The 12,892-nt window shown below is 47.5% G+C and overlaps 1 protein-coding gene and 4 non-coding genes across 5 annotated transcripts in view; 4 read left to right on the plus strand and 1 right to left on the minus strand.

The window, feature by feature from the left end:
* The window catches only part of LOC142578823 (uncharacterized), a 524,047-nt gene that overhangs the window by 171,901 nt on the left and 339,254 nt on the right, over positions 1 to 12,892 (minus strand). The gene's annotated exons all lie outside the window — the stretch shown is intronic.
* On the plus strand, positions 622 to 693 carry TRNAT-CGU (transfer RNA threonine (anticodon CGU)). Its single transcript has one exon. It is a non-coding gene; the product is annotated as a tRNA-Thr (tRNA).
* TRNAT-CGU (transfer RNA threonine (anticodon CGU)) lies at positions 9,226 to 9,297 on the plus strand. The gene has a single exon. It is a non-coding gene; the product is annotated as a tRNA-Thr (tRNA).
* Positions 9,594 to 9,665, plus strand: TRNAT-CGU (transfer RNA threonine (anticodon CGU)). The gene has a single exon. It is a non-coding gene; the product is annotated as a tRNA-Thr (tRNA).
* TRNAT-CGU (transfer RNA threonine (anticodon CGU)) lies at positions 9,962 to 10,033 on the plus strand. Its single transcript has one exon. It is a non-coding gene; the product is annotated as a tRNA-Thr (tRNA).

Here is a 12,892-nt window from a genome sequence, read left to right on the forward strand (position 1 = left end):
CTCTGCTGCTACTTATTGCTATTCGTGAAGTTTCCTGTAAAGTGACCACAAATAAGATGCTCGAGCCATATTTAGTGCGAGAGTTAAGGGACGAAATAAGATAAGCACACTGTGGTGCATAGGATGCCTTTCAAATTTGAGTAAGCTACATGACAACAGAAAATGCATCAATCGGCGGTGATATGCAATGCGTGCGTCGATGTCGGAAACGTTCACCGAAGTTATTGTCGTTGCTCGAGACGAACCAAGAACTGTGGAAAGCCAAAGCGTTTCGCTCCGGTGAGATGTGATTGGATTTGCTTACGAACACACCTACGAGGTAACAGGTGCTGAGTGGGATTTCGTGTATCGCGGAGGCACATGTGCACGTTCGCTACCTCTCAAGCACCCAAAGAGCAGAAATCAGCGGTACACAAACGCGCGCACTCATATCGTACCGATAATTCTACGAAAAGTGTTGGAAGTAGCGATCTAACCGAGAGAAACGTATCGCAGACTACCCAGCACAAGTAGGAGCGACTGTTTGCAAGAAAAACGACAAGACAACGAAGAAAATTATACGTAGAAGCGAAGAAGGAGAGAAGCAGAATGTGACGGCCTTTTAACTCCGGCGAAACCAGCGCCGCTATAGCTCAGTGGTAGAGCACTGGTCTCGTAAACCAGGGGTCGTGAGTTCAAACCTCACTGGCGGCAGTCAACTTTTTTTTTCCTTTTTTTTTTTCTTAACGCTACAAAGTTCCAATATTTATAGCATTGGTGAACATATTGCAGGAATACGCTGTAATCGTATCGCCGTTACATTCCTTTCATGCGTCGCCACACGCGCAGGTTCCTTCGTGGATTCCAATGGAATTTCGATGCCACTGCAATAAGTTGAACTGTTCCAGAATGTGGGAAGCCAGTAAAGGCGCAAGTATTGACACGTTTCGTCTGATGATAATACTAGACAGTGCAAAAAAAAAGGCTTATTTTTTACAGACACGTAGACCTGCACTTGCAAATTAAGGCACCTCATTCAGCGTCCACGGAGTTTATTTTGATGCCGGCCGTATGTGGCATTCAAAATGAAATGTTAAAATTTCCTGGCTACGCACAGTAAACTTCTTTATACGTTATCAATTTTCTTGTAATATTTGCCGAAAAGTGGGAAATATAGGGGTTTTTAAGCATCAAGCGTACAACTATGTAAATGAGCATTGATAAATATGATATATCAGGCAGAAAAGATCGATATGTTACACAACATTCTGTAATACAGCAATAATTTATTTGTCAGTAGGACTTTTGCCAAACTCATGTATAACAAGGTAACGTAAGCTTTCACGCAAGCTGTGAACTAAATACATCAACCTATTTGTGGACTTTTTAGGCTATGTTAGAAAATAATTCTGAGGGATTGTGACGCTTTTTATGCATACTTACGGCGCTGCCAGCTTTGTGCTTCAATTATTGAGAAGTGCGGCATTTGTGTATATATATATATATATATATATATATGGGGCGTAAATATAAATTACGGTAACGTTATGTTTACCATACACGTGTACGGACCGGCAGACTATAGATACAGAGCGATTGCCGCACTGACTTGCGTAATTAGCTAAGTTACGGTAATTAACTGTCTAATGATCAACAATAGGTGGATACAGCAAATGAGTACTTTGGGGCCCGTCCTCTACACTACCTATCCCAACGATCAAATGTTGAATAGCGGATTTCATGTGAGAGCTACGCGAACAATTAGTTCCCCCTGGCGGGCTCCTTGAAACCGAAACTGGCTAGAAAAGGAGCGTCTGTGTCGTCGATGTCGCCGACCCCCCGGGTTTCGTCACGTCTCCGATATCACCACCGGTCCGGCCCCGCGAGCAGCTTGCGTTATCTCTTTGCTGTCTGAGGCGTTGGCCTAGCGCTTCAATGCCGACAGTCCGCCAAATTTACTTCGTCATTCCGTTGGGCCCCTGAAACGGCATATCGTTGGTGGAAGTGGAGACGTGGCGCCCAAGTGAATGGCGAAGTAAATTTGGCGGACTGTCGGCATTGAAGCGCTAGGCCAATGCCGCAGACAGCAAAGAGATAACGCAAGCTGATCGCGGGGCCAGACCGGTGGAGACCTCGGAGACGTGACGAAACCCGGGGGGTCGGCGCATTCGACGACACCGACGCTCCTTTTCCAGCCAGTTTCGGTTTCAAGGAGCCCGCCAGTGGCCAGGGGGAACTAATTGTTCGCGTAGCTCCCACATGAAATCCTCTATTCAAAATTTGATCGTCGGGATAGGTAGTGTAGAGGACGGGCCCCAAAGTACTCATTTGCTGCAGCCACCTATTGTTGATAATTAGACAGTTAATTACCGTAACTTAGCAAATTACGCAGGTAAGTGCGGCAATTGCTCCGTATCTAGAGGCCGCCAATCGGTACACATTGCATCATCGTGATTAATATTTTTCTAACTTAAAAAATTGGTGCAGCTAAAGAAACGCGATATATATATATATATATATATATATATATATATATATATATATATATATATATATATATATATATATATATATATAGAGAGAGAGAGAGAGAGAGAGAGAGAGAGAGAGAATAAATTGGGCCTACAAATCAAAACTGCTTCTAACAGCTCGGTTCATATTAGTTCAGTCTTTTAGCAACAAAGTAAGATAGAGAAGGATAATTGGCTTAGCAACGAAATTCAATGATATCGATTTAGCGGTTGTTGCTTCACGGCGTTAACCTCACAAGCACTGCATATTGAACCCGAAAGGCTGGGCACGGCCCGGGTAAGCAATTTTTGACTCAGGCCCGGGCCGGGCTTGAGCCTATAGGAGCTTCGGGCCCTGGTCGGGGCCAGGCCCATGTCGGGCCCAGATCAGGGCTGGACATGTTATTTGCAACTCCACAAAACTGCAGGCTATAATAGCTGCAGCCCTATGCGAATTTTAGGTCAGTGGTGTCTGCCTGTTTATGGGTAAGTTGAGGCAGGCAGGCCACGACACATCAGCTATACGATTATTTTACATTAGCGGAGCTCTTACCCACCGAGGTGGCTTTGCGGCTATGGCGTTGCGCTGCTAAGCACGAGGTCGCGAAACGGCCGCGACGGCCGCATTTCGATGGGGGCGAAATGCAAAAACGTCCGTGTCCCGTGCATTGGGGGCCGTTAAAGATCTCCTGGTGTCCCTGGTGGTGCCTGAAGTAGGCATTCTTTGCCTACTTCAGGCACTATCTATCTATCTATCTATCTATCTATCTATCTATCTATCTATCTATCTATCTATCTATCTATCTATCTATCTATCTATCTGTCGAGCTATCATCATCATCAGCAGCAGCAGCATCACAATCATCATCATCCTATCTTATGTCCGCTGCAGGACGAAGGCCTCTCCCTGCGATCTCCATTACCCCTGTCCTGCACCAACCGATTCCAGCTAGCACCTGCGAATTTTTAAATTTCATCACCCCACCGAGTCTTCTGTTGTCCTCGACTGCGCTGCCCTTCTCTTGGCATCCATTCTGTAACCTTCATGGTCCACCAGTTATCTGACCTACGCATTACATGACCTGCCCAGCTCCATTTCTTTCTCTTAATGTAATTAGAATATCGGCCATCCCTGTTTGCTCTCTGATACACACCGCTCTCTTCCTGTTTCTTAACGTTACGCCTAACATTCTTCGTTCCATCGCTCTTTGCGCTGTCCTTCGCTTGTTTTCGAGCTTCTTTGTCAGTCTCCAAGTTTCTGCCCCATATGTGAGCACCGGTAGATTGCATCGATTGTACACCTTTATTTTTAATGATAATGATAAGCTTCCAGTCAAGACCTGGCAATGTCTGCCGAATACGCTCCAGCCCATTTTTATTCTTCGGTAAATTTCCTTCTCATGATCAGGGTCCCCTCTGAGTAATTGACCTAGGCAAACGTATTCCTTCACAGACTCTAGAAGCTGACTGGCGATCTTGAACTCTTGTTCCCTTGCCAGGCTATTGGTCATCATCTTTGTCTTCTGCATATTAATCTTCAACCCTACGATTGCACTCTCGCTGTTAAGGTCCTCAATCATTTGTTGTAACTCGTATCCAGTGCTGCTGAACAAGACAGTGTCATCTGCAAACCGAAAGTTGATGAGATATCCGCCATTGATTCTTACTCCTAAGCCTTCCCAGTTTAATAGCTTGAATACTCCTTCCAAGCACGCAGTGAATAGCATTGGAGAGATTGTGTCTCCTTGTCTGATCCCTTTCTTTATAGGTATCTTCTTACTCGTGGAGAATTAAGGTAGCTGTGGAATCTTTGTAGATACTTTCCAAGAGATTTACGTAACCGTCCTGTACTCCTTGATTACGCAATACCTCTATGACTGCTATTATCTTGACTGAATCAAATACTTTTTCGTAGTCTATGAAAGCCATATATAGAGGCTGATTGTACTCTGCTGATTTCTCGATTGCCTGATTGATGATATGGATGTTTATGACATGGATTTGATCCATTGTAGAGTGTCCTTTCCTGAAACCTGCCTGTTCTCTTGACTGACTAAAGTCCATTATTGCCCTTATTCTATTGGAGATTATCTCGGTGAATATTTTATATAATACTGGAAGTAAGCTGATGGGCCTATAATTTTTCAATTCTTTAACGTCTCCCTTTTTGTGGATTAGTATAATGTTGGCATTCTTCCATTTCTCTGGGGTCCTTGAAGTCGACAGACAGTTCGCATAAAGGGCCGCTAGATTTTCAAGCATTATGTCTCCTCCATCCTTGATTAAATCGACTGGTAGCCCATCTTCTATTGCTGCTTCTCCCTGTTTCATGTCTTGCAAGGCCCTTCCAACTTCATCGCTAGTTATAGAAGAAGCCTCTGTAACCTGTTATTACTACTTCGAATGGAAGTATCGTGGCTGTTTTTTGGCACTGTACAGGTCAGTATAGAATCCTTCTGCAGCTTTTACTATATGGTTCTTTAGAGACTTTTGGGCGCACAGCTCTCTCAAGAACCATGTACAACCAACTCGCCCAAGACGTAACGTTTTTATTATATCTTCGAGATTGCTGATGATATTACCCTGCTTATCTTTCAGTGCATGCATCTTGGTTTGTCCGATGCCAAGTTTCCTTCTCACTGATTTCAGGCTGCGTCCATCTTTTACTGCTTCCTCAGTCTCTCAAGTTTTAATTTCTGATATCCCTTATTTTCACCTTGTTGATTAGTTTTGACAGTTCTGCGAATTCTATCTGATCTCTTGAGTTGGACACTTTCATTCTTTGTCGTTTCTTTATTAGGTCTTTTTTCACTTGGGAGAGCTTACCTACTGGTTGCCTTGGTGCCTTACCTCCCACGTCAATTGCTGCTTCTGAAACCAGCCTAGTTACGGTTTCATTCATTAATTGCCTCTGTGCCATCTTCATCTCTCTATTCTAAGGCTGCATATTTGTTTGCAAGTGCCAACCTGAATTGGTCTGCTTTTACTCTTACTGCGTCTAGGTTAGCCTGTTTCTTTTTGACCAATTTTACTCTTTCTCTCTTCAAATTGAGGTGAATCCTAGCCCTCACTAACCTATTATCACTGCCCTTTACCCTACCTAACACTTCTACATCCTGCACTATGGCGGGATCGGCAGAAATTATGAAATCAATATCAGTTCTTGTTTCAACATTAGGGCTTTTCCTGGTCCACTTTTTGTTCCAACGCTTCCTGAAGAATGTGTTGATCATTCGCAGCTTTTTTTCTTTCCCCGAATTCTACTAAAATCTCTCCTCGAGTGTTCCTAGAATCCACGCCGTAGTTGCCAATTGCTTGTTCACTAGCCTGTTTTTCCCCACTTTTGTATTGAAGTCGCCTATGACTACCGTATAATGAGTTTAAAAAATTCAATTATGGGGCTTTACCTACCAAAACCACCTTCTGATTATGAGGCACGCCGCGGAGGACTCCGGAAATTTCGACCACCTGGGGTTCTTTAACGTGCACCTAAATCTAAATACTCGGGTGTTTTCGCCCCCATCGAAACACGGCCGCCGTGGCCGAGATTCGATCTCGCGACCTCGTGCTCAGCAGCCCAACACCATAACCACTGCGCAACCACGGCGCGTGTATACTGAGTTTGCATTTTTCGCACCGCTAATTCAAACTCTTCATAAAACTTATATTTCTTTGCCATCGTGACTGGAGGTTCGAACGTAGTTTTTTGCTGCCTTTGTTCTATACCTTATATTCAGCTTTAATACGATTAGTGCTCTCTCATTAATGCTGCAGAATTCGTCGATGTTGCCCCTATATACTTATGGATTAGGAATCCTATTTCGAAATTCTTCTTACCTGGTAGTCCTCTATAGCAGAGGACGTGGCCATCTATCAGCACTGCATAAGCCTCACCATTTCTTTTAACCTCACTAAGGCCAATGATATCCCAAACAATGCCCGATAATTCCTCAAAGAGTCCTGCTATCTATCTATCTATCTATCTATCTATCTATCTATCTATCTATCTATCTATCTATCTATCTATCTATCTATCTATCTATCTATCTATCTATCTATCTATCTATCTATCTCTCTGTCTGTCTGTCTGTCTGTCTGTCTGTCTGTCTGTCTGTCTGTCTGTCTGTCTGTCTGTCTGTCTGTCTGTCTGTCTGTCTGTCTGTCTGTCTGTCTGTCTGTCTGTCTGTCTGTCTGTCTGTCTGTCTGTCTGTCTGAATGCCTTCACACGTGCCTTGAATGCCTTCACACAGGCATTCAAGTGCTTTTAAGCCGTCACCTTCCAGGAATCGTTGTGTGTTCGTGTGAATCAATGCACGATGCCGTTAAAGGTGTGGTTTTGAGTGCAGTATCTCGCCACTGTTACTAGGAAAAAATTGTAAAAGGACCTAATAGACAGACACTATGCTCCCTGTACCGATTTACCGTCTTTCACACCGTGGAGGCCCAGTAGATGTCCTCGAAAGGGTTAAAAGAATGCCAGTACACTCTTCGGTAAAACTTTTTTCTTTAAAGTGTGCGGACTCGAGGGGCGCATCGAGCCGAGGAGGTGGCCATTGCCCTGGCCATCGCCGACCCCGAGTGCACGACTGTGCTCTGTGATTCTAGGACGGCAGTGCGAAATTACGCCAGAGCAAGGGTGTGTGGTGAAGCCGCGCGTGTGTTGCGTGTGGTCGATCTCGCGCGTGAAAGTCGTTGTGTGGTGATAAAGTAGTTTCCGGCCCACATGGGCAGTGATGTGTCGGATCGCGGCAACATAAACCACAGCGAGGCGGCGAACGCGGCGGCGCGAGGACTAACCAACCCTGCCGCTGCTACTACGGTCGACCCGTCGTGGTGGTGGGAAGCCAAGGACAAAATGACTTCCTACAACGAAATTGTGAAATGGTACGGACTAGAGCGAAGGACTACGCCGCCACCTCAGCCAGGCTTGACCCGCAAGGAGGCGGTTTTATATCGACAACTTCAAACGGGGTCGTTATTCACCCCGGTGCTGATGAGGCACGTGTGTCTAAGTGTTTATGAAAGTGATCTGTGTTGGTGTGTGCCGAAAGGAAAGAGCCACTGCAGCTCACATCCTTTGGGACTGTGCTAAGAATCCGCACGAAGCTGCAACGATAACAACGATCCCACCGCGGCTCGAGGCCGCAACGAGGTGCTATGACCAAGATGTCCAAGCCCAAGCCGTCCAGCAGATCTCGGCGGCCCTCGAAAGGCAACGACCGACCGAAACCGGAGGGAGGCTGCCACCCCAAGAGAGGGGCAGGCGCGGTCGACCAAAGGGAGTAGTGCGGCCACGGCCGAAGTAGAGGCGCCACACGCCGCGAAGACGTCATGGACGCGTCACGGTAACGCCTCCCTAACAGGGGAAGGCTAACCGTTCTGCAGGCATTCATAACAAAGTTTCTTCACTCACTCACTCACTCACTCACTCACTCACTCACTCACTCACTCACTCACTCACTCACTCACTCACTCACTCACTCACTCACTCACTCACTCACTCACTCACTCACTCACTCACTCACTCACTCACTCACTTTTTAAACTAGACACTAATACACCATCAGTTAGAAAATGAATGCATAACAAAGGAATCTTTGTCCCGTGGTCAATTAATTGCTTCTTATGTAAGAAACCTGAAACGACAGAGCATGCGTTTTTAGATTGCTTGAATCCCATTTCTTTCTGGCATCTGCTTCAAAGGACGTTAAATAAAGAGTTGCATTTAGATCCACAGGGAATAAGATTCTTACCGATAGAAGTAGAGGGTTTACCGTATCACGCTATAATGTTCCCAGGCTTCCACAGTCTGCGGTAAACTAGAATGCGCTTCAACAATGATGATGTCGAAGCGCGATCACTTCATTGAGGCTGCAGTTCGGTTCGGGGGTGTCCATCGGGCACTCCAACATGGACAGACATGATTGATAAATTGGCAGCACTGAAAAAAAATGTTAATATGTCATGCCAGCAAAAATCTTGCTGACACGTTTTATCTTTTGCGTATTGAATGCTTATAATGGCAAAGTCGGCAGCAACAACAAAAAATGCTGTAGCTCACTGGTACATCACTGTTCTTGTAAACCAGCGGTCGTGAGTTTAATCGTCCCTGGCGGCATAGCCTTTTCTTCTGCCCGTTCTCAGCTGACATCTGCAGTGAATGGCGTATCAGTTTATCTCCACATAAGTGAAAGCGCTGCTCACGACCCCTGGTCTCGTAAACCAGGGGTCGTGAGTGCAAACCTCACTGGTGGCATTGCTTTTTTTTTCTGCTGTTTCCTGACATGTGCAGTGAACAGCGTATCGTTTTATCCCCAGATAAGTGAAAGCGCTAAAAAAGTTGCAACCTGCTCCTCAGCGCCATCATCGGCCGTATAGCTCAGTGGTAGAGCACTGGTCTCGTACACCAGGGGGTCGTAAGTGCAAACCTCACTGGCGGCATTGGTTTTTTTCCTGCTGTTCCCTGACATGTGCAGTGAACAGCGTATCGTTTTATCCCCAGATAAGTGAAAGCGCTAAAAAAGTTGCAACCTGCTCCTCCGCGCCATCATCGGCCGTATAGCTCAGTGGTAGAGCACTGGTCTCGTACACCAGGGGGTCGTAAGTGCAAACCTCACTGGCGGCATTGGTTTTTTTCCTGCTGTTCCCTGACATGGGCAGTGAATAGCATATCATTTATTCGCCAGATAAGCTAAAGCGCTGAAAGGTTGCAACCTGCTCCTCAGCACTCCCATCGGACGCTATAGCTCAGTGGTAGAGCACTGGTCTCGTAAACCATGGGTCGTGAGTTCAAACCTAACTGGCGGCATTGCTTTTTTTTCTGCTGTTTCCTGACATGTGCAGTGAACAGCGTATCGTTTTATCCCCAGATAAGTGAAAGCGCTAAAAAAGTTGCAACCTGCTCCTCCGCGCCATCATCGGCCGTATAGCTCAGTGGTAGAGCACTGGTCTCGTACACCAGGGGGTCGTAAGTGCTAACCTCACTGGCGGCATTGGTTTTTTTTCCTGCTGTTCCCTGACATGGGCAGTGAATAGCATATCATTTATTCACCAGATAAGTGAAAGCGCTGAAAAGTTGCAACCTGCTCCTCAGCACTCTCATCGGCCGCTATAGCTCAGTGGTAGAGCACTGGTCTCGTAAACCAGGGGTCGTGAGTTCAAACCTCACTGGTGGCATTGCTTTTTTTTTCTGCTGTTTCCTGACATGTGCAGTGAACAGCGTATCGTTTTATCCCCAGATAAGTGAAAGCGCTAAAAAAGTTGCAACCTGCTCCTCTGCGCCATCATCGGTCGTATAGCTCAGTGGTAGAGCACTGGTCTCGTACACCAGGGGGTCGTAAGTGCAAACCTCACTGGCGGCATTGGTTTTTTTCCTGCTGTTCCCTGACATGGGCAGTGAATAGCATATCATTTATTCGCCAGATAAGCTAAAGCGCTGAAAGGTTGCAACCTGCTCCTCAGCACTCCCATCGGACGCTATAGCTCAGTGGTAGAGCACTGGTCTCGTAAACCATGGGTCGTGAGTTCGAACCTAACTGGCGGCATTGCTTTTTTTTCTGCTGTTTCCTGACATGTGCAGTGAACAGCGTATCGTTTTATCCCCAGATATGTCAAAGCGCTGAAAAGTTGCAACCTGCTCCTCAGCGCCATCATCGGCCGCTATAGCTCAGAGATTCTGCTTCCGGCTCCCGAGCTAAACGGATCGCGGAATCATGGGCTCCAATGGAGCGGCATATGCGGCTGTTAGCCGCGGCAACAGGCTTTTGACGGAGGAAGTTAAGGATTTCCAGATTATTTTGCCTCGGCTACCTACAGGACGCATCGTGTTAAACACATTTTTGCACGGTGACACTCGTGCAAGGTAAATATACCTGGTAGCGAAGCTTCCATAGGAGCCCATACGTTCAAAACATGGCGGTCCGTGGGCGGTTCATGGGGCTTAGCGCCATCTGTATGTGGTGGGAACACTTCCGGCGGAAGTAAAAATAATGTGATGCCATGTCCGTTAAAAGCAGAAGTGACGTCATTTTGTTTTCGAAGGCGCGAAATTTGTTTTGTTGTCCTTCCTTTGGAGCTATATATTCAAATGCCCCGCCATTCGACTTCATGGGTGTTTCGAGCTTTCAGCGTGGAAAGCGATGCAGGAAGAGGCCAGCCGTACGGTTGTCGAAATCGCATCCGTGCACAGAACATACTTTCTTTGGAGGTCGACGAAAGCTTTAGGTGTAGAGTGCTGATCCTATGGTCGGATGCCAAGCCCGTCGGCCAGCGCAGTCTCACGAAAACAACTACGCCATTATCTGGCGGTCGTAACCCACTCCTTTTAACTGAACAGATTAAGAAGCGATGAAGCTACCCGCGTCACCAAATGCAGACAAACTTCGACAAGCAAGAAAGCACAAACTGTGAGGGGGGCGTATTTCAACAGGTGAACTTTACGAGTGCGCCTTTCTGCCCATTTCAAGACGTGCATTGCATTGCGAGTGATACTGGCGTCAACTGTAGCGATGGGCGCTGAAAAGAAATGCATTTATTGATAGTAATAAAATTAAAATTGTATTTTCTTAACTCGTCACGAATATATAAGAATAACTAGGAATTTTATTTTCGTTGAATGAATCTAACTGTGTCTCGTTCGAATTTAAAAAATGCGTTTTTCTTTCCCAATGTTTGTTCCCTCCAAACATAGTCGCGCTTCAATCGCTGCTCCCATAACCCCCCATGCTGATGTCGGTGACAATCTGTACTGAACCGCTTTTCGCCCGAAGCTTCGCGACCTATTTGAATCGACCTTGACTCGTGTTCGCCCGTTTCGCGTAGAGGATTTCCGGGACGCGCTTCAAGCTCTTGGTATGCTCTCTGGCGTTGTCGCCCTTGGAGCGTACCAAATCAATCACGTATGGGCGGTAACGATGAAGACAGCCGAGGCGGCCCAAAAGCTGGCTGCACTGAAGGAGCTTCAGGTCAAGGGGCGTCGCTGCCTGGTCATTGACCCTAATGAACAGCAGGTGAAGCTTCGTCTCCACTGGCTTCTTCATGGTGTGGATGATGAAGACGTAAAGACTGCGCTGGCTTCCTTTGGCAAAGTGGCGGAAGTAACCCGGGAGCGCTGGCGTGTAGATGGCGTTTCCGACAAGGGCTCGACGACCCGAGCAGTGCTGCTGCAACTGAAGGCTGGAATGAAAGTTGACGACCTGCCCCACCAGATCCGCGTCGCCGGCGAGCTTATGCTGGTCGTAGCCCCAGGTCGCCCCATGCAGTGCCTGCGCTGCCGGGGATCTGGTCACGTTCGTAGAGAATGCAAGGTTCCCCGTTGGCACCCGGTGCATGCTTTTCGGACACAACGACGCGGACTGTGTACGTTCATACGCAGTAGCCGCGGGGTCGGCGGAGAGCGAACCGTTGACATCAGACCACATGATGGACATGACCGAGGCCGAGGAAGCGGCCAAGGGAGCTGGAAACGGCAATGTGGCGGCAGAAATAAGCGGGACGACCATGCCGACTGAAGCAGAACCGAATAATGTCCCCCCTCCCGACGAGCCAGAAACCACACTAACCTCCGTCAGGGCGGCCCAGAAAGAGCATGAGAGCCGCCAGCCGGCTACTGATACTACGGAGGCAGCGGAAAACGACAACGAGACCCCTGCTAGTGCCCGCGTCGAAAGCGTCTCGGCACCGGTGAAGAGGTCCCTGCAGCAGGAGGAGAAAGTCGACGGAAAGGCCGGCGGAGACTCCGAGGCACCGCCCGCTAAGACGCTACCCGGAAGGCGCTCCACAATCAAGCCTAAGCGGAACCTGGAGGCTGACCGTAGGTTCACCCCGAAGCCGACCAAAGACCAACTCGGACGACGGCCACCGTATGGCCACGGAGGCGTCTAGCGGTCAGCTAGACGTTAAGGTGAGCACCATGCTCCGGGCCTTCTCCCCTCCGGTTTAAATCAGTAATGGCTACCAACCCTTCGCTTAGCCTCGGCACGCTGAACGTTCGAGGTCTGGCCGCCAAAAAGAAACAGAGTCAGGTTTACAGACTACTAGTGGACCACGACCTCGACGTTTTAGCCGTGCAAGAAACCAAGGTAGACGGCGAGGAGGAGACCGGGAGCATGGTGCAAAGGTTCACGTATAACTACTATACGGTAGTGAGTCACGCCTTAGGGACTTCGGCAGGGTGTGTGCTGTTCGTGAGGAAGCTCCCTGGCCTTGTCATAGATGGTTACTTCTCTTGCACTTCCAGTCGACTTGCCTTTTGTGACTTCAGCTATTGTAATGTCCAATGGCGCGTGTTTTGCATTTATGCGCCTAATACTGTGCAAGAGAGGGCAAATTTCTTTTTGAGTTTCATCATCATTTCCATGTGCAAAAAATGATAGCCTGTGTAGGCGACTTCAACTGCGTATTGA

This window comes from Dermacentor variabilis, chromosome 4 (assembly GCF_050947875.1).
Source record: "Dermacentor variabilis isolate Ectoservices chromosome 4, ASM5094787v1, whole genome shotgun sequence".
NCBI classification, from domain to species: Eukaryota; Metazoa; Arthropoda; class Arachnida; order Ixodida; family Ixodidae; genus Dermacentor; species Dermacentor variabilis.